Genomic DNA, 537 nt, shown 5'->3' on the forward strand with positions numbered 1-537 from the left:
TATATATATATATATATATAAATGTTGCGGCACGCAACTCGATCCCACCATATATCAATATCTGTATCATAATTCACCCTTATTTCACCAAATCAATCCACCCTTATTCCACCTGTTATGGTGTGCAACTCGATCCTACTGTACAGTACAAATTCACCCGTATTCCATCACATCAATCCACCCTTATTCCACCTGTTGCAACTACAACCCGATCCTACCATATCAGTACCAAATACTCAATGTGCACAATCAAATTAATAATTCAAACCACGAAAACCTTTACGATAAATAAGTACTAATCTGAACCAGAAAGGCAAACCTTGTAGAACACATAAATCTACATAAGTAATACTACACAGTGAGACCAGTCCAGTAATTGACAATTAGAAGGTGCAAGTAAGTCAATTTAAGCAAATAGCAGGGAATCATGAAACTATGAAAAGATCTAACATCATTAACAGGAGAAGACATTGATTAATAGGTAGCAGTTAAGCATGGAAAGCATCTAGAGCATATAATAGTAAGACAAGGAAGAAA

This window comes from Nicotiana attenuata, chromosome 6, assembly GCF_001879085.1.
Source record: "Nicotiana attenuata strain UT chromosome 6, NIATTr2, whole genome shotgun sequence".
Lineage (NCBI taxonomy): Eukaryota > Viridiplantae > Streptophyta > Magnoliopsida > Solanales > Solanaceae > Nicotiana > Nicotiana attenuata.